The sequence below is a fragment of the Coregonus clupeaformis genome, chromosome 6, assembly GCF_020615455.1.
Source record: "Coregonus clupeaformis isolate EN_2021a chromosome 6, ASM2061545v1, whole genome shotgun sequence".
NCBI classification, from domain to species: Eukaryota; Metazoa; Chordata; class Actinopteri; order Salmoniformes; family Salmonidae; genus Coregonus; species Coregonus clupeaformis.
The window spans coordinates 11,974,092-11,995,305 of record NC_059197.1 but is presented as its reverse complement, the minus strand read 5'-3'; the positions used below and the strand labels follow the sequence as shown (position 1 = coordinate 11,995,305).

At 45.4% G+C, this 21,214-nt stretch overlaps 1 pseudogene; it reads right to left on the bottom strand.

Annotated features, from left to right (window-relative positions):
- Window positions 1-4,022: 4,022 nt before the first annotated feature.
- LOC123491060 lies at window positions 4,023-18,094 on the bottom strand (annotated as a pseudogene).
- Window positions 18,095-21,214: the final 3,120 nt, after the last annotated feature.

The window sequence follows — 21,214 nt, the reverse complement described above, 5'->3', positions numbered from 1 at the left end:
ACCTTATGTGGAATAAAGAATCGTTATCATTGTCAACTTTCTCTGCACTCTTCTGAACAAGAATTAAGAAAGTACAGCGACAGGTAGCTTAGTGCTTAAGAGCGTTGTGCCAGTAACCGAAAGGTCGCTGGTTCTAATCCCTGAGCCAACTAGGTGAAAAATCTGTCGGTGTGCCCTTGAGCAAGGCACTTAACCCTAATTGCTCCTGTAAGTCGCTCTGGATAAGAGCGTCTGCTAAATGACAAAAAATTAATAATAAAATACAGTGGCTTGCGAAAGTATTCACCCCCTTGGCATTTTTCCTATTTTGTTGCCTTAAAACCTGGAATTAAAATTGATTTTTGGGAGGTTTGTATAATTTGATTTACACAACATGCCTACCACTTTGAAGATGCAAAATATTTTTTATTGTGAAACAAACAAGAAATAAGACAAAAAAACTGAAAACTTGAGCGTGCATAACCATTCACCCCCCCAAAGTCAATACTTTGTAGAGCCACCATTTTGCAGCAATTACAGCTGCAAGTCTCTTGGGGTTTGTCTCTATAAGCTTGGCACATCTAGCCACTGTGTTGCCCATTCTTCAAGGCAAAACTGCTCCAGCTCCTTCAAGTTGGATGGGTTCCGCTGGTGGACAGCAATCTTTAAGTCATACCACAGATTCTCAATTGGATTGAAGTCTGGGCTTTGACTAGGCCATTCCAAGACATTTAAATGTTTCCCCTTAAACCACTTGAGTGTTGCTTTAGCAGTATGCTTAGGGTCATTGTCCTGCTGGAAGGTGAACCTCCATCCCAGTCTCAAATCTCTGGAAGACTGAAACAGGTTTCCCTAAAGAATTTCCCTGTATTTCGCGCCATCCATCATTCCTTCAATTCTGACCAGTTTCCCAGTCCCTGCCGATGAAAAACATCCCCACAGCATGATGCTGCCACCACCATGCTTCACTGTGGGGATGGTGTTCTCGGGGTGATGAGATGTGTTGGGTTTAACGCCAGACATAGCGTTTTCCTTGATGGCCAAAAAGCTCAATTTTAGTCTCATCTGACCAGAGTACCTTCTTCCATATGTTTGCGGAGTCTCCCACATGCCTTTTGGCGAACACCAAACGTGTTTGCTTATTTTTTTCTTTAAGCAATGGCTTTTTTCTGGCCACTCTTCCGTAAATCCCAGCTCTGTGGAGTGTATGGCTTAAAGTGGTCCTATGGACAGATACTCCAATGTAATGCAACAAAATAGGAAAAACGCCAAGGGGGATGAATACTTTTGCAAGGCACTGTACTTCAAAACTCATTATTGCCACTGAAACTACAGTGCCTTGCAAAAGTTTTCATACCCCTTGGATTTCTTAAAATGTTATTGTTGCAAAGTGGGATTAAAATTGATTTAATTGCAATTTTTTGTCAACAATCTACACAAATATTTTATTTTACATTTTGTCAAGATTGATAGACATTAAATAACTCAGATATAGTTGTTGCATAAGTATTCAGCTCCTGAGTCCATACATAGAAACACCTTTGGCAGCAATTACAGAGGTGAGTCTTCTTGGGTAACTCTATGAGAGCTTTACGCACCTGGATTATACAATATGAACCCCTTATTCTGTTCTCAATTCTTCAAGCTCTGTCAAGATGTTAGGGATCATGGCTACACAGCAATGTTCAAGTCTTGTCATAGATTTTCAAGCAAATTTAAGTCAAAACTGTAACTTGGCCACTCAGGAACATTTACTGTCTTCTTCAAGTCCTTGTGTGTTAGGTTATTGTCCTGCTAAAAGGTGAATTCCTCTCCTGGTGTCTGTTGTAAAGCATGCTGAAGCAGGTTTTCCTCTAGGATTTTGCCCGTGCTTAGCTCCATCCTGTTTCTTTTCATCCTGAAAAACTCCCCAGTATTTGCCGATGTCAACCATACCCATACCATGATGCAGCCACCACCATGCTTGAAAATAGGGAGGCAGTTAACTCAGTGACATGTTGTGTTGGATTTGCCTCAGACGTAAGGCTTTGCATTTTGGCAAAAAAGTGTATTCCTTTGCAGTATTACTTTAGTGCCTTGTTGCAAACAGGATGCGGCATAAATAAAAATAATATATTTTTACTCTGTATATTTTCATTCTTCTTTTCACGTCAGTATTGTATTATTATTATTATTAATATTATTATCACTACAGCGTTGTCGATTCATCCTCAGTTTTCTCCCATCACAGCCATTGAACACTGTAGCCATTTTAAAATCACCAATGGCCTCACTGTAACATTCCCTGAGCAGTTTCATTCCCGTCCTGCAGCTCAGTTCGGGAGGACGACTGTATATCTTTGATGTGTCTGGGTGGTTTTAATACATAATCCACAGCATAATTATTAACTTGACCATGCGTAAAGAGATATTCAATGTCTGATTTGATATTGTTACCCATCTACCAATCACTGCCCTTCTTTATGAAGAAAGGTTAGTAATTAAAAAACCCTGTCAACCCCTATTATTTAACACAGAGTGAGTCCATGTGTAATTTGTTAAGCCACATTTTACCCCTGAACTAATTTATGCCTAAACAAAGGGGCTGAATACTACATTTAGTATATGCAATTAATTAATTAATTAATTAATTAATTATGCAATTACTATATTTTAGTTATCTCATTTTTATTCATCTTACTATTTATTTTTTACTTTGACATTACAGAGTATTTTGAGTTCATTGTTGGGAACACATTACAATTAAATCAATTGTAATCCCGCTTTGTAACACAACAAAATGTGAAGAAATACGAGGAGTATTCATATTTTTGCAAGTATACTTACAGTGTACTTGATCACTCACAAGCAGTTTTATTTAAAAAAATCAAAATACTCCAAGTGTATTTTAAGTGAATATACTAAATTAAAATTAAAGCATTTGAATTTAAAGTACACTTTTAATAAGTGTATTGAAGTGTGACGATAGTATACTGAACAAAAATATATACACAACATGCAAAATGTTGGTCCCATGTTTCATGAGCTGAAAGAAAGGATCCCAGAAATGTTCCATACGCACAAAAAGCTTATTTCTCTCAAATGTGCACACATTTGTCCATCCACCTGACAGGTGTGGCATATTAAGAAGCTGATTAAACAGCATGATCAATACACAGGTTCACCTTGTGCTGGGGACAGTAAAAGGCCACTCTAAAATGTGCAGTTTTGTCACAACACAATGCCACAGATGTCACAAGTTTTGAAGGAGTGTGCAAATGGTATGCTGACCGCAGGAATGTCCACCAGAGCTGTTGCCAGATAATTGAATGTTAATGTCTCTACCATAAGGCGCCTCCAACGACATTTTAGAGAATTTGGCAGTACGTCCAACCGGCCTCACAACTGCAGACCACGTGTAACCACGCCAGCCCAGGACCTCCACATCCAGCTTCTTCATCTTCGTCTGGGACCAGCCACCTGGACAGCTGATGAAACTGAGGAGGAGTATTTCTGACTATAATAAAGCCCTTTTTGTGGGGAAAAACTCATTCTTATTGGCTGGGGCTGGCTCCCCAGTGGGTGGGCCTATGCCCTCCCAGGCCCACCCCCCCATGGCTGCGCCCCTGCCCAGTCATGTGAAATCCATAGATTAGGGCCTAATTTCTTTATTTCAATTAACTGATTTCCTTCTATGAAAAATTTTTTATTGCTTGGGATAACGTGCCTGTGGTCAGCTCCATAGTGTAGAAACTACATATCATATTTCAACAACATGACATAACGTACCTGTGGTCAGCTCCATAGTGTAGGACACTGTGTTGTTGCCTCGCTTCTTCACCGTGGTGGGCTGTTTGAGTTTATTCAGGATGGACTGGATGTCTGTGATCCGGTTGGGCTTGATGAACCTCCTCCTGCCAGGGTAGTTCCTCCTCCGGCCCCCTCTTCCACCTCCTCCTCGGCCATTCTTAGGGGGGGATGATGTGGATCTGCTGGCGGAGATGATGGTGGAGCCTGCAGGCAGACGGGGGGACTTGATCCTCTGGGTGGTGTGGAAAGTGATCTCATCCTGCTCTCTCGGTGGTGGTGACCGCAGTGAAGGTGGTCTGGCTGTCTGGGTCAGTGGCTGTGTGGATCTCAGGCTCTCTGGGGGTGATCTGGGACTGTCCATCATGGGGGTGACGTTGGGGTCGGTGAGGAGCGATTGCACCGCCCGGTGGAGGTCTCCGGTTCTGCAGGTGCTTCTCCGGAGAACAGGATCCGGGTCTCGTCTGTGGTGTCGGTCACTGTGAGGCGGAGGGTGACGGGGTTGCCTCAGATGTACTGTCGTGTTCCTCTCCAGATCGTACAACTCACCACTAGACCCACTAGACCTACTGACACTGGGGATGTATGGTGTGACTGTCTCACTCTGAGTTTCACTGATTCTTCCTGTGATGTCGGGGCCGTGGGTGAATGTGGACTCGATGGGTGTGGCGTCTGACCGGGTGTATGACTCTGTCGTGCCTCTGTCAGTGTTTTCTGTTGTTACAGTGAAACTAGTCCGACTGTCATCTGGGATATCCATGGTTGTCGTGAAACTTGTTTCACTGTTCGCGGCGGTTGCCATGACATTATTCTGATTGTTTACGTTCTCTATGCTTGCAGTTACACTCATCTTACTTTCATCTGGAGTATCTGGGGTTGGCATGACGCTGCTTGGTAAAACAACGAGTCTGTCTTCATGAGACAGCCCCTCCCCAGAAGCAGCATCCCCGTCCCCAGACATGTCAGGCTCTGAATCTCCTTTTTCTTTCTCCCTCTCTGTCTTTGTTGTTGAACCACCTTGAGCCTTCTTCATGAACTCTGCAAATCTCTGGGGGTCTACTTTCCTGGAGGCTTGATCAAAGACCCTCCTGTTGCTCCATATGCGCCTACTGCTGGCTGGGCCCCTCCGCCTCCCCCCTGAGCCCCCTGATCCCCTGCCCTGAGAGGAGGACCTGAGTCTGGGGTACGGCCTGTCTGATGTGATGGTCCTTGACTCCTTGATGGTTCTGTCGGAGGGGCTAAAGGAAGGGATCTCACCGTGGGAATCCTCCCCCTCCTCTATGCCCCCGTCAACCTCAACCCCAGCCTCCACCCCTGACCCCTCTCTATCCATCACCGTCTCTTTCCTGTACCCCTCCCCAGTGACAGTCACCTGGGAAGTCAGCAGGTCCACCCCCAGGTGGTTAGCACTGAGACACCTGTAAAACCCCTTGTCTCTGGAGGTCAGATCTTTTATTCCTAGAGTCCCATTCCTATAGAGCTTCCTGTTGCCATAGGATTTATCAAGAACTGTGTGGTCAGGTAGAATCCACTGGACCGAGGCATCAGGGCTGCCTGTTGACCCACAGTCTAAAACCAGGCTCTGGCCCAGAGGCCGTGAGAGCTTGACCCCGTTGACCTCCTCCTCCTCCACGTCGGGAGACAGCACCGTGACCCGGAAGCTGAGCACGTCTGCGTCCAGGTAGTTAGTGGCGATGCAGCGGTAGAGCCCAGCGTCTGAGGTGTCTGTCCCTCTCAGGGTGAGCCTCCCATCAGCTGTGATCACTATCCTGCGGTCCTCGCTGGAGTAGGGCGCCCGCACCTTACTGCCGTCCGATAAGATCCACTCTACAGAAGGCTTTGGCACCCCAAAGGTCTGGCAGTTGAGCTCCACCACCCCACCTTTAATTACAACAAGAATCACATTAATAAATTGCTTTTATGACGCACACTGCTATTTTGTAGCTCTGAAAGTATGTTACATACATTATATGGCACATCTATGCCCATCCACTACACATTGTGTACTGTAGGACCCACCTATGAGGACAGAGTGCTCAGTCTTGAACAAGATACAGTGTACATATTAACCATGCATGGCTTTGATTTAGTCCTTTTCAACAGGCATCAAAAAATCATCGTATCGGGGGGGGGGGGCTGTATCTCTGCCCAACACCCACCTATGAGGACAGCGTGCTCAGTCTGGGTCTGGTTGTCTCGTTTGATGATGGTCCAGCTGTAACGGTCCCTCCTCTGCGACACTTTGTTCTCAACACGCAGGTTGACCTCTGACCTGTACTTAATGTGCAGGGGTGGAGAATGTGGTCGTGGTGCGGTCCAGCTGAAAGTTGACCTCTCCTGCATCAACCACGCGGGTGAAGCCTTAATCTCAGCCTCGATGTCTGTGTGGATTTCATTATTTCCCTCCTTTGGTCTGATCTGGCTGTACTTGTAGATCATGTCTGGGGTCCTGGAGAGCATCAGCCCTCTCTCCAGCCTCATGGGCACGTCGCTGTGCGTAGCCAGGATGCGCCAGAGCTGCTGGATGTGGTCATAGTCAATATTACAGACCAGCCATGTGGAGACGGTGACCGGAGAGCATGGTGACGTTATTCTCCCCCTCCTCCACCTGGGTTAGAGTCAGGTTCTCCATGGCTGACGGTCTCTGGACCCGTGCAGGTAAGGCTAAGCGTCATTGTGAAACTGATCTGTCAGGTTCATCTGCAGGGATCCGATGGGGGCGATGAAGTCCCGGGGGGAGACAGGGGTGTAATCCCCCTCGTCCAGGCTGACGTTCCTCTGCTTCAGATGAGGGTGGATCCAGGGCTTGGTACAGGTGAAGGCGTCACGGGGAAGCTGGGTGAGGCTCCTGCCTCGAGTGGGAGAGGGGGTCTCACAGACGGGGCAGGCCTGACCTCTGGCATACTTCCTGTCTCGCTTGCATTTCAGCACACCTGGAAAACAAGGTAATTACTGAATTGATATTTCGTTTTTATGTCATGATTTAATAGGGGTTGGTTCCCTATTTCACATGTTGTTTATGATACTGCTCTAAATCACAAAGTAGTTATTCAGAAATTATCAATGAGTATCTGAATTTAGATTTAGATCTATTTACATTTGCTTATGTACATTTTTGATAAAACAATAGAGGCTTTGTTCCTGTCTTTTAGTCTTTTTAAGTACCACTTCATGTAATGCTGAGATTTTTTTAAAGCTGTATTTCCAGCAATCTGTATCCAATAAAGATTTATCCTTCTTCTTTGGACAAGCATGGTTTTCCTGTTGGAGGCTGTCCCACACAACATAAATTTACTGAAGAAACACATTTTTCACTCTGTTCCATGGTATAAATTCATGCATGTAGAGATTCCACCAGATCTTGCCTGGGTTAATCCAACCATTCCCTTATGATCCATTTTATGCACAGTAACTGCCAACAGGGCGTACTCAGTTAAATCAAATATTCAGAAGGTTGCAGACAGAAATCTAATGTAGCCTTACCTGTATTTATCCCAGCCCACTCTGGGAACCAATCCATGCGACAGTCGCAGGACCATGGGTTGCCATGGAGATAGATGTTCTCCAGCTGGGAGCAACCAGTAAAGACGTCTTTGGGGGAGGCTGGTGAGGAGGTTGTCAGACAGGTGGATGATCCTGACAGAGGACACCTTGAACACCTGGCTGTGCCTCAGCGTGATAAAGGTGTCCGGGTGGAGCTGCTGGAGCAGGTTGCCCTCCAGATGGACCAGCTGTAACGCGGTCAGACCGTAGAACGCCTCCGGGTTGATGAACTCGATGCGGTTGTGGTCAACGTGGAGTCGCACCAGGCCCTCCAGGCCTTGGAAGGTGTCCCTGTTGATCTCCTTCACTCTGTTGTAGCTCATCTTCAGGACCTGAAGGCACGTCATTAAAAAACACATTATTATAGTTGCACACAGAGACCCCTGGAGCACTGGAGCAAGAGTGTGATGCCACGGCTAACTTAAAATCATCCGGGCCAGAGGTAATGTGAGGTTATTCTGCCTGGGAGCACTTCCAGAAGTCAGCTGTTGTGAAAGGTTTTAAATAAGAGTAAATCAAAGCAGTTGTAAAGTTCCAAGGCCTTTTATAAACCCCTCCCTCACTTAACCCTCAGGGCCTACAAACGTTTCTGGAATAAAATAATAACACCATGGACGAAGACTGTTTATTTTCCCCAAGATGAATTACACTTTCCGTTGCTGTTTGAAAGATGTTACTGTAAGGAAGAACTTGTATTTGTTAATGTCTTAGCATGCTTGGTTCTTTGGCTCCACTAGCTTGGGGAAAAAGCCTGCTCTGTCAAAGAATGATATGAGGTTATGAATGGAGTAGGTTATACATTTAACAAACTCAGTCCAACAGAAGTCTATTGACATTGGTAGATGGATATGAGTAAAGGTGAATCAAATGAGTCAACTAACTAATGACCTAATGTACACACACAAAATATCCTTTGTAGCTCAGTTGGTAGAGCATGGCGCTTGCAATGCCAGGGTAGTGGGTTTGATTCCCGGGACCACCGATGTGTAATGAATGTATGAAGGCATGACTGTAAGTCGCTTTGGATAAAAGTGTTTGCTAAGTGGTATATAAAGGAAACACCAACATAAAGTGTCTTAATAGGGCGTTGGGCGCACCAGCCAGAACAGAACACATTGGCATTGATTCCACAAGTGTCTGGAACTCTATTGGAGGGATACGACACCATTCTTCCATGAGAAATTCCATCATTTGATGTTTTGTTGATGGTGGTGGAAAACACTGTCTCAGGCGCCTCTCCAGAATCTCCCATAAGTGTTTTAAATTGGGTTGAGATCTGGCGACTGTGACGGCCTTGGCATATGGTATACAGTGCCTTCAGAAAGTATTCACACCCCTTTACTTTTTCCACATTTTGTTGAGTTATGGCATGAAAAAAAAAGAATGCCACTGACCTACACACAATATGTATCAATACACCCAGTTACTACAAAGATACAGGCCTCCTTCCTAACTTAGTTGCCGGAGAGAAAATAAACCGCTCAGGGATTTCACCATGAGGCCAGTGGTGACTTTAAAACAGTTGCAGAGTTTAATGGCTGTGATAGGAGGAAACTGAGGATGGATCAACAACATTGTAGTTACTCCACAATACTAATCTAAATGACAGAGTGAAAAGAAGGAAGCCTGTACAGAATCAAAATATTCCAAAACATGCAGCCTGTTTGAAACAAGACACTAAAGTAATACTGCAAAAAATGTGGCAAAGCAATTCACTTTTTGTCCTGAACACAAAGCATTATGTTTGGGGAAAATCCAATACAACAACAGCGTCCTAGACTTCCTGACGGGCCGCTCCCAGGTGGTGAAGTTAGGCAACAACATCTCCACTTCGCTGATCCTCAACACAGGGGCCCCACAAGGTTGCGTGCTTAGCCCCCTCCTGCACTCCCTGTTCACTCATGACTGTGTAGCCACGCACGTCTCCAACTCAATCATCTAGTTTGCAGATGAAACAACAGTAGTAGGCCTGATTACCAACAATGACGAGACAGCCTACAGGGAGGAGGTGAGGGCCCTGGCGGAGTGGTGCCAGGAAGATAACCTCTCCCTCAACGTCAACAAAACGAAGGAGCTGATCGTGGACTTCTGGAGACAGCAGAGGGAGCACGCCCCTATCCACAGCAACGGGGCCGCAGTGGAGGCGGTCAAAAGCTTCAAGTTCCTCGGTGTACACATCACTGACAATCTGAAATTGTCCACCCACACAGACAACCTCAGAAGGCTGAAGAAATTTGGCTTGGCCCCTAAGACCCTCACAAACTTTTAAAGATGCACCATTGAGAGCATCCTGTCGGGCTGTATCACCGCCTGGTACGGCAACTGCACCATCCGCAACCGCAGGGCTCTCCAGAGGGTGGTGCGGTCAGCCCAACGCATGATCAGGGACACAATGTCTGCCCTCCAGGACATCTACAGCACCCGGTGTCACAGGAAGGATCATCAAGGACCTCAGCCATGTGAGCCACGGCCTGTTCACTCCGCAACCATACAGAAGGCGAGGTCAGTACAGGTGCATCAAAGCTGGGACCGAACAGACTGAAAAACAACTTCTATCCCAAGGCCATCAGACTGTTAAATAGTCACCACCAGCCGGCCTCCGCCCAGTACCCTGCCCTGAACTTAATCACTATCACTAGCCGGCTACCACCCGGTTACTCAACCCTGCACCTTAGAGGCTGCTGCCCTGTGTACACAGACATGGAATAACTGGTCACTTTAATAATGTGTACATCCTGTTTTACTCATTTCATATGTATATACTGTATTCTAGTCAAGTCCACCCTATTCAACGACTGCTGTACATATACTATTCTATCCTATGAATTCTACAGATATACAACATATTCTATCCACATACTGTCCATCATGTCTATATATCCCATCATATACACTACCGGTCAAAAGTTTTAGAACACCTACTCATTCAAGGGTTTTTCTTGATTTTTTAATAGTGAAGACATCAAAACGGGGGCTCCCACTCCTCTTTCTATTCTAGTTAGAGCCAGTTTGCGCTGTTCTGTGAAGGGAGTAGTACACAGCATTGTACGAGATCTTCAGTTTCTTGGCAATTTCTCGCATGGAATAGCCTTCATTTCTCAGAACAAGATTAGACTGACGAGTTTCAGAAGAGAGTTCTTTGTTTCTGGCCATTTTGAGCCTGTAATCGAACCCACAATAACTGATGCTCCAGATACTCAACTAGTCTCAAGAAGGCCAGTTTTATTGCTTCTTTAATCAGCACAACAGTTTTCAGCTGTGCTAACCTAATTGCAAAGGGTTTTCTAATGATCAATTAGCCTTTTAAAATGATAAACTTGGATTAGCAAACACAACGTGCCATTGGAACACAGGACTGATGGTTGCTGATAATGGGCCTCTGTACGCCTATGTAGATACTCCATAAAAAAATCAGCCATTTCCAGCTACAATAGCCATTTACAACATTAACGATTTCTACACTGTATTTTAATGGACAAAAAAAAATGCTTTTCTTTCAAAAACAAGGACATTTCTAAGTGACCCCAAACTTTTGAATGGTAGTTTATATATATATATATGCACTGAACACAAATATAAACACAACATGTGAAGTGTTGGTCCCGTGTTTCATGAGGTGAAACAAAAAAATCAAAGAAATGTTCCACACTCACAAAAAGCTTATTTCGCTCAAATTTTGTACACACATTTGTTTACATCCCTGTTAGTGAGCATTTCTCCTTTGCCAAGATAATCCATCCACCTGACAGGTGTGGCGTAATCAAGAAGCTGATTAAACAGCATGATCATTACACAGGTGCTGCTCAGGAGTATTCTCTCTCTGTAATGAAGCCCTTTTGTGGGGGAAAACCTAATTCTGATTGGCTGGGCCTGGCTGCCAAGTGGGTGGGCCTATGCCCACCCATGGCTGTGCCCCTGCCCAGTCATGTGAAATCCATAGATTAGGGCCTAATGAATTTATTTCCAATAGACTGATTTCCTTATATGAACTGTTACTCAGAAAAGCTTTTAAATTGTTGCATGTTGCGTTTATATTTTTGTTCAGTATATATATATATATATATATATATATATATATATATATATATATATATATATATATATATATATATATTATTGTCCGGACTGCGACATTGCTCATCCTAATATTTCTATATTTCTTAATTTCTATATTTTACTTTTTTTGATTTGTGTGTTTTGTTGTGTATTGTTAGATATTACTGCACTGTTGAAGCTAGGAACACAAGCATTTCATTAAACACCCGCAAAATATGTCTATGCGACCAATAAAATGTGATTTGATTTTATGGGTATGCTTGTAACCGTTAAGGACTGGGGAGTTTTTCAGGATAAAAAAAAAGACGGAATAGAGATAAGCACAGGCAAAATCCTAGAGGAAAACCTGTTTCAGCCTGCTTTCCAACAGACACTGGGAGATGAATTCACCTTTCAGCAGGACAATAACTTTAAACAAAAGGCCAAATCTACACTGGAATTGCTTAACAAGAAGACAGTGAATGTTCCTGAGTTGCCGAATAACAGTTTTGACTTCAATCTACTTTAAAATCAATAGCAAGACCTTAAAAGGGTCGTCTAGCAATGATCAACAAACAGTTTGACAGATTTGACGAATTTTGAAAAGAATAACGGGCAAACGTTGCACAATCCAGGTGTGGAAATCTCTTAGAGACTTACCCAGAAAGAGTCAGAGCTGATACCGCTGCCAAAGGTGCTTCTACAAAGTATTGACTCAGGGGTGTGAATACTTATATTTCTGTATTTCATTTTCAATAAATTAGCAAAAATATCTAAAAACATGGCTTCACTTTGTCATTATGGGGTATTGTGTGTAGATGGGTCAGAGAAAAAAATATATTTAATCAACTTTGAATTCAGGCTGTAACACAACAGAATGTGGAATAATTAAAGGGTATGAATACTTTCTGAAGGCACTGTACATCGTTTTCAGGCTCAGCTAACCATTCACATGTGCCCTGTCATCTTATACTGTACGCATGCCAAAATAATGCCCAAAATAATGGTCTGCCAAAATAATGGTGACCCGTTCAATACATGACCCTAAGCATGATGGGACGTTAATTGCTTAATTAACTCAGGAACCACACCTGTGTGAAGGCACCTGCTTTCAATATACTTTGCATACCTCATTTACCCAAGTGTTTCCATTATTTTTGGCAGTTACCTGTATATCAACAGGTGTTTATGACAGTGCTGTAGGTATACCTGTAAGGACTTGAGGTCTTGAAAGGCCCCGTCAGCGATGCTGTGGATGGTGTTGCTGTGCAGCATCAGCAGCTCCAGGTGCTCCAGCCCAGACAGATCATTCTCCCTCAATGCAGTTATACTGTTATACCTGAAGACAGAAAAGTGGGGAAAACCATCTAGCAGCGAAAAATTAATTATTGCTCAAAATGCTACATCAACGGTCTAATATATAACTAAAATATACTGTATGTGCATTCATAGAGGGTAAGAAAACAGAGACTGGGAGAGGAAAAAAGAGAGAGACCCACACAAAAAAACAACACATTTCATTCATTTCCTCAATGAAAACAATGTACTGAACAAATGTGAAATTGGCTTTTTACCAAATTACCATACCAGGTATTCACCCTGCACACCCTAATTTGTTGATTTCAAAAAAGCTTTTGATTTAATATGGCATGAGGATCTGCTATACAAATTGATGGAAAGCGGTGATTGGGGAAAAACATACAACAATATAAACAACAAGTGTGCGGTTAGAATTGGCAAAAAACACACATTTCTTTCCACAGGGCCGTGGGGTGAAACAGGGATGCAGTTTAAGCCCCACCCTCTTCAACATATATATCAACGAATTGGTGAGGGCACTAGAACAGTCTGCAGCACCCGGCCTCACCCTACTAGAATCTGAAGTCAAATGTCTACTGTTTGCTGATGATCTGGTGCTTCTGTCACCAACCAAGGACGGCCTACAACAGCACCTAGATCTTCTGCACAGATTCTGTCAGACCTGGGCCCTGACAGTAAATCTCAGTAAGATAAAAATAATTGTGTTCCAAAAAAGATGCAGTTGCCAGGACCACAAATACACAAAATGGGACAAACACCAAATGCTCCTGCCAAATGCGTGACCATATTAGAGACACATATTTCCCTCAGTTTACACAGACCCACAAATAATTTTAAAACAAACCCAATTTTGATAAACTCCCTTATCTATTGGGTGAAATACCACAGTGTGCAATCACAGTAGCAGGATTTGTGACCTGTTGCCACAAGAAAAGGACAACCAGTGAAGAACAAACACCATTGTAAATACAACCACTACAGTGAGGGAAAAAAGTATTTGATCCCCTGCTGATTTTGTACGTTTGCCCACTGACAAAGAAATGATCAGTCTATAATTTTAATGGTAGGTGTCACACCCTGGCTCTGGGACTCATTATGTTGAGCCAGGGTGTGTGCATTCTATGTGTTTATTTCTATGTTGGTAGTTCTGTTGTGTCTATTTCTAGGTTGTTGTATTTGGTTGTTCAAATGACTCCCAATCGGAGGTAACGAGTGTCAGCTGTCGGCTCGTTATCTCTGATTGGGAGCCATATTTAAACTGTGTGTTTTCACCTTGTGGTTGTGGGTTTTGTTCCATGTTCTGTCAGTGTCACTGTGGACTTCACTATCGTCATTTGGTTTGTTGTTTTCGTGGTTGCTTTAATTTAATAAAGTCAACATGTTCGCTCAACACGCTGCGCCTTGGTCCGCTTCCTTAGACGATCGTGACAGAAAAACCCACCAAAAAGGGACCAAGCAGCGTGTCCAGGAGCAAGGAGAATGGACATGGGAGGAAGCGCCCGGGTAAGGAGATCGAGAGGCTGGCGATGGCCCAGGTGGGCAAATCGTGGTCCTGGGAGGACATGCTCGGGGGCAAGGGACCTTGGGGGGAGAATCAAGGCCCTGGCGAGAGAGGAGCAACGGCGTCAGCAGGGCCATCGTCGGGAAGGACGAGAGGCAACCCCAAAAAGTTTTTGGGGGGCACATGGCTTTGGTGGCTGGGCAGCAGGAGGCTGCCACAGGGAGACGTGGAGAGAGGGCTACCGGATTACGGGGAGCCATTGGCGAGTAGAGGGAGGGAAGCAGTTGAGGCACGGCGTGAGAGACTGAGGGTGTTACCAGTCCGGTCCGGCCCGTTCCTGATCCCCGGTTAAGGCCAGTGGTGTGTGTTCCCAGTACGGACCGGCCTGTTCCTACTCCACGCACCAAGCCCACGGTGTGCGTCGCCAGTCCAGCCCGGCCTGTTCCTGCTTCTCGCATCAAGCCTACGGTGTGCGTCGCCAGCCCAGCCCGGCCTGTTCCTGCTCCACGCACAGAACCGACGGTGTGCGTCGCCAGCCCAGCCCGGCCGGTTCCTGCTCCACGTACTAAGCCTACGGTGTACGTCGCCAGCCCAGCCCGGCCTGTTCCTGCTTCTCGCATCAAGCCTACGGTGTGCGTCGCCAGCCCAGCCCGGCCTGTTCCTGCTCCACGCACAGAACCGACGGTGTGCGTCGCCAGCCCAGCCCGGCCTGTTCCTGCTCCACGCACTAAACCTACGGTGTGCGTCGCCAGCCCGACCCGGCCTGTTCCTGCCACTCGCACCAAACCTACGGTGCGCGTCGCCAGCCCGGTCCGGCCTGTTCCTGCCACTCGCACCAAGCCAAGGGTGCGAGTCGTCAGCCTGGTCCAGCCCGTTCCTGCTACTCGCACCAAGCCAGGGGTACGAGTCGTCGGCCTGGTCCAGCCCGTTCCTGCTACTCGCACCAAGCCAAGGGTGCGAGTCGTCAGCCTGGTTCAGCTCGTCCCTGCTACTCGCACCAAGCCAAGGGTGCGAGCCGTCAGCCTGATCCAGCCCACTCCTGCTACTCGCACCAAGCCAGGGATGCGAGTCGTCAGCCTGGGGAGGCCCGTCCGGCTCCACGCATCAAGCCTAGGGTGCGTTTCGTCGGCCCTGTCCGGCCCGTTCCTGCTCCCCGCACCAAGTCTGTGGTGCGTTTCGGCCAGCCCTGTCCGGCCCGGTCCCGCTCTCCGCACCAAGTCAAGGGTGCGCTCGTCAGCCCGGTCCGGCCCATTCCTGCTCCCTGCGCCAAGGCAGTGGTGCGCGTCGTCAGCCTGGTAAGGCCCGTTCGTCCTCCACGCACCAAGCCAGGGGGCGCGTGTCGTCAGTCCAGCTCCGGCCAGCGGGGCTAGACAGGACCAGGGGTACTTTGGGGGTTGCAGAGGAGGTGGGGATCAAGGCCGGAGCCAGAGCCACCGCCGAGGAGGTATGCCCGCCCCGCCCTCCCTTGTTTAGCCCGTATTGAGGCGCGGTCGCAGTCCGCGCCTTTAGGGGGTACTGTCACACCTGGCTCTGGGACTCATTATGTTGAGCCAGGGTGTGTGCATTCTATGTGTTTATTTCTATGTTGGTAGTTCTGTTGTGTCTATTTCTAGGTTGTTGTATTTGGTTGTTCAAATGACTCCCAATCGGAGGTAACGAGTGTCAGCTGTCGGCTCGTTATCTCTGATTGGGAGCCATATTTAAACTGTGTGTTTTCACCTTGTGGTTGTGGGGTTTTGTTCCATGTTCTGTCAGTGTCACTGTGGACTTCACTATCGTCATTTGGTTTGTTGTTTTCGTGGTTGCTTTAATTTAATAAAGTCAACATGTTCGGCTCGAACACGCTGCGCCTTGGTCCGCTTCCTTAGACGATCGTGACAGTAGGTTAATCTGAACAGTGAGAGAAAGAATAACAACAAAAAAATCCAGAAAAACGCATGTCAAAAATGATATAAATTGATTTGCATTTTAATGAGGGAAATAAGTATTTGACCCCCTCTCAATCAGAAAGATTTCTGGCTCCCAGGTGTCTTTTATACAGGTACGAGCTGAGATTAGGAGCACACTCTTAAAGGGAGTGCTCCTAATCTCAGCTTGTTACCTGTATAAAAGACACCTGTCCAAAGAAGCAATCAATCAATCAGATTCCAAACTCTCTACCATGGCCAAGACCAAAGAGCTCTCCAAGGATGTCAGGGACAAGATTGTAGACCTACACAAGGCTGGAATGGGCTACAAGACCATGGCCAAGCAGCTTGGTGAGAAGATGACAACAGTTGGTGTGATTATTCGCAAATGGAAGAAACACAAAATAACTGTCAATCTCCCTCGGCCTGGGGCTCCATGCAAGATCTCACCTCGTGGAGTTGCAATGATCATGAGAACGGTGAGGAATCAGCCCAGAACTATACGGGAGGATCTTGTCAATGATCTCAAGGCAGCTGGGACCATTGTCACCAAGAAAACAATTGGTAACACACTACGCCGTGAAGGACTGAAATCCTGCAGCGCCCGCAAGGTCCCCCTGCTCAAGAAAGCACATATACACAGCCGTCTGAAGTTTGCCAATGATCATCTGAATGATTCAGAGGAGAACTGGGTGAAAGTGTTGTGGTCAGATGAGACCAAAATCGAGCTCTTTGGCATCAACTCAACTCGCCATGTTTGGAGGAGGAGGAATGCTGCCTATGACCCCAAGAACACCATCCCCACCGTCAAACATGGAGGTGGAAACATTATGTTTTGTGGGTGTTTTTCTGCTAAGGGGACAGGACAACTTCACCGCATCAAAGGGACGATGGACGGGGCCATGTACCGTCAAATCTTGGGTGAGAACCTCCTTCCCTCAGCCAGGGCATTGAAAATGGGTCTTAGATGGGTATTCCAGCATGACAATGATCCAAAACACACGGCCAAGGTAACAAAGGAGTGGCTCAAGAAGAAGCACATTAAGGTCCTGGAGTGGCCTAGCCAGTCTCCAGACCTTAATCCCATAGAAAATCTGTGGAGGGAGCTGAAGGTTCGAGTTGCCAAACGTCAGCCTCGAAACCTTAATGACTTGGAGAAGATCTGCAAAGAGGAGTGGAACAAAATCCCTCCTGAGATGTGTGCAAACCTGGTGGTCAACTACAAGAAATGTCTGACCTCTGTGATTGCCAACAAGGGTTTTGCCACCAAGTACTAAGTCAATGTTTGCAGAGGGGTCAAATACTTATTTCCCTCATTAAAATGCAAATAAATTTATAACATTTTTGACATGCGTTTTTCTGGATTTTTTTATTGTTATTCTGTCTCTCACTGTTCAAATAAACCTACCATTAAAATTATAGACTGATCATTTCTTTGTCAGTGGGCAAACGTACAAAATCAGCAGGGGATCAAATACTTTTTTCCCTCACTGTATTTATGTTTATTTATTTTCCTATTTGTACATCATTATAACACTGTACATAGTCATAATATGACATTTTAAATGTTTCTATTCCTTTAAAACGTTTTTGAGAGTAATGTTTACTGTTTATTTTTTAATTGTTTTTATTGTTTATTTAAATTTGGTTTATTATCTATTTCACTTGCTCTGACAATGTAAACATATGTTTCCCATGCCAGTAAAGCCCTTTTAATTTATTTGAGAGAGAGAGCGGAGAGAGCTAGAGTCTGACTCTCACCCTAAGTTAATTCTTTCCACAGCCGTCTGGATCTGGCCTGGTATTGCGGTCAGATATCTGAAGGTACAGTGCACTTCGGTGGGAACATAGCACGCGCACGATTTGGGGCATCCGCTGGTTCCTGGTAGCAGAGCAGCCAAGAGAAACACAGCCGTCAGCAGCCACCGCCGCAGGTATGAGGGGCCGTCGGCACACACACTCATTCTGGAGAGGGAGAGAGCTTCACACTCAGTCACACACTGCATGGGCTCGGGTTCCTCTCCTCTCATTAATGTCAACCTGCTGGAGAGACACAGGGGTTGGTTGATTAGTTTATAGAAGGACCAATTACATAAGTGCAAAGAATGCAGTGTATTCTGTGTCAAAGAGAATGTGAAATAGAATTAAAATAAGGGATGTGGAGAGAGAGAGAGACAGAGAGAGAGAGAGAAAAGAGGGAGAATTGACAACAAGATAGAAAGGAGGGGAGAGAGATTTGGTGTGTGTGTGTGTGGGGGGTGTTTGGGGGGGGTGTGTGCATGGCAGAAATATAGTTTTAAGTTGGCAAATACAAAGCAATGATGAATCAGCAGAAATAGTTTTTTTTAACAATATATCCACAATTGCTAAAACAATGTAGATAATATTTTAATTCTCCATACCTTTTTTCTCCAAACTCTCTTCAAGATGAAAGGCACATGCACTTCAACATCGATGGACATTCAAAGTGTTCTGAAAACAGGGTTCGTAATAAAGTAATTGAGAGTCATATCATTACAAAATGTATATTAAATCAACATTAGAAATATAATCTTTCCCAGTGCACAGAGAGAAATGTTGTGCGTAAAAGTCTATAGGGTACTACAGTGCAGTAGTCTAATTAATCCTGCACCATTCTTGGCGCTCCCTGTCCTAAACCCCATCAGCACTTCACCTCTGAGATTTTTAAAGTACACTATGAGTGCATGGTAATGAAACACCTTCTTCCACAAATGAAATTAGCCGACGCACTAAAATCACCAAGTAACATGATGTTCAAACAAGTTGTTTATTTCCATGTTTGATTTAGCTATTCTTCTACATTCAGAAATATGACAGAAATGTAATAATATGGTATTTATACTTTCAAATTCAAACACTGTGTTTCTAATGACCCTATAGCCGTCTGTCATCCAATTAAAAGTTCTCCACACGTCACCGCACTTACCTGTGTCAAAGCAAAATTAACCAAAATCCTGGAATGGTATGTCATATAAATCCGTTATTTAGGTATAGTTTTAGATCCCAATAGCCAGTTGTAGGAGAAATCCTACTGTTTGCAAGCCATTCCCGTTACAAGACCACTCCCGTCTGTCTGAAACACAGACAACTGTGAGTGCTGGAGGATGAACGGAATGGTCTGAGCGCTCATGTCTAGCTCCCACCCACCCTTACCTCCCCCGCTCCGGGCGAAGATTTCCTAGGTACTGATCTAGGATCAGCCCCCCCCCCACCCTCCAATCCTAACCTTAACCCACCCCTCCAATCCTAACCTTAACCCACCCCCTCCAATCCTAACCTTAACCCACCCCCTTCCAATCCTAACCTTAACCCACCCCTTCCAATCCTAACCTTAACCCACCCCTTCCAATCTAACCTTAACCCACCCCCTTCCAATCCTAACCTTAACCCCACCCCTCCAATCCTAACCTTAACCCACCCCCTTCCAATCCTAACCTTAACCCACCCCTCCAATCCTAACCTTAACCATAAGTGGGGACATGTAGCCTAGCGGTTAAGAGCGGTGAAGAGCATGGGCCTGTCACCGAAAAGGTTGCTGGTTTTAATCCCGAGCCGACTAGGTGACAAATCTGTCAATGTGCCCTTGAGCAACGTATTTAACCCTACTTGCTCCAGTAAGTCACTCTGGAAAAGAGCGTCTGCTGCAAACCCGACACAAGATCAGCATCTAGGGGGCAACTTCACTCTCCTTTGCATTGCTACTGTACCTGTAGACTTCCAGTCATTGAGCTAATGCTAGTTAGCATTGGCTCGCGAAACTACCACTAACTTCCTTTATACTGCATGCAGAGCCATAGTTATTGGCGAGAAGGCAGACAAAAAAAAAAATATATGCATATTTTTTCTTTATGAAACACAATTTTCCACCGCCATGCTAATGCTAGTCCCGGATGTTGGGTATCGTGTTCAGCCAATCAGGTTGCAGGGGTGAAAAAAAACAGACTGCTGCAACGTGATTGGCTGAACGCGTACGCATCATCCGGGGACTAGCACTAGCCACTGTAGGACGGAAAATGTTTAATGAAGAAAGTACGCATATTTTCCCGTTCTTTCTGCTTTCTTGCAATTAAATTGAGTAAAGGAGGAAATCGACGCCTTTGTAGCTTGAATGGAGAATGTTTTTATGTACACTACAAGTCAAAAGTTTTGACACACCTACTCATTGAAGGGTTTTTCTTTATTTTTACTATTTTCTACATTGAAGGATAATAGTGGGTTGAGGTCGGATAATAGTGGGTTGAGGTCGGATAATAGTGGGTTGAGGTCGGGTAATAGTGGGTTGAGGTCGGGTAATAGTGGGTTGAGGTCGGATAATAGTGGGTTGAGGTCGGATAATAGTGGGTTGAGGTCGGATAATAGTGGGTTGAGGTCGGATAATAGTGGGTTGAGGTCGGATAATAGTGGGTTGAGGTCGGATAATAGTGGGTTGAGGTCGGATAATAGTGGGTTGAGGTCGGATAATAGTGGGTTGAGGTCGGGTAATAGTGGGTTGAGGTCGGATAATAGTGGGTTGAGGTCGGATAATAGTGGGTTGAGGTCGGATAATAGTGGGTTGAGGTCGGATAATAGTGGGTTGAGGTCGGGTAATTGTGTAGGCCAGCTAGCTAAAATTCGGTGGCCTCCCCTCAATCTTCGCTAGCTAATAATAATTTTAAATTAAAATTTAATATGCCATTTAGCAGACGCTTTTATCCAAAGCGACTTACAGTCATGCGTGCATACATTTTTGTGCATGGGTGGTCCCGGGGATCGAACCCACTACCTTGGCGTTACAAGCGCCGTGCTCTACCAGCTGAGCTGGTCTTGTAACGGGAATGGCTTGCAAACAGTAGGATTTCTCCTAGCTAACGTTATACTGTATCGAAAGTCATCAAAAAGGTTTTCCTACTAATTATTTGCATTCCTTTTGAATGTCATTGTATTTTCAAGCCACTGTAATGCACTTTTTTTGATTAAATCTTCATCAGCGCTCGTTGACGATGCATTGAGTAGAATGCTCAGTCGGGCATCAGTCCAAAAAACGAACGTTCATAAACACTATTGTGACGAAACATGCATCCCATGAATAGGCTACCCCCGGGTTACTGCATTCCATTACTTCCTCTAGGCCTATACCCGACAG